The following is a 568-nucleotide window of genomic DNA, read 5'->3' on the forward strand; positions in this document are numbered from 1 at the left end:
CTTTATATTCCACTAGATGTCGCTGTACAGTGCAATGGCAAACTTATTTAATCACGGCTTAAGGTCCCCATACACGGTACGATTCGTCTGTACGATCCGTCGCTTCAGACCGATCGAAACGACGAATCGATAGAGTCAAGATCATTAACGATTTACTTCATCGAAGACGATGTCGGAGATCGCAACAAAATCCTATGCAATCAGATATCGTAACGATGAATCGACAATCGACTTTACGATCACTCGTCACAATTTTCATGAGATTGATCGTACAGACGAATCATACCGTATATGGGGCCCTTTATGTCGGTCACAGATCTACTGATTCTGTTTTTTCTACCTAGAATAAGAGCGGTTACGCACTAGGTACGTCCGATACGAATCCGTGAAAATACAATCCGGAGCAGCTGGTCGTAGAACTTCGTATAGTTCTGTCATCCGATTTCTCTCCCATCTAGTGCGTAAACTACCATACAAATAATTCTACATACCTACTCTATTTTCACGGATTCGGATCGGATGTAGTGCGTAACCGCTAGATGCTGAGCGTTATTCTTTGATACAGGAT

This window comes from Choristoneura fumiferana, chromosome 12, assembly GCF_025370935.1.
Source record: "Choristoneura fumiferana chromosome 12, NRCan_CFum_1, whole genome shotgun sequence".
Taxonomy (NCBI): domain Eukaryota; kingdom Metazoa; phylum Arthropoda; class Insecta; order Lepidoptera; family Tortricidae; genus Choristoneura; species Choristoneura fumiferana.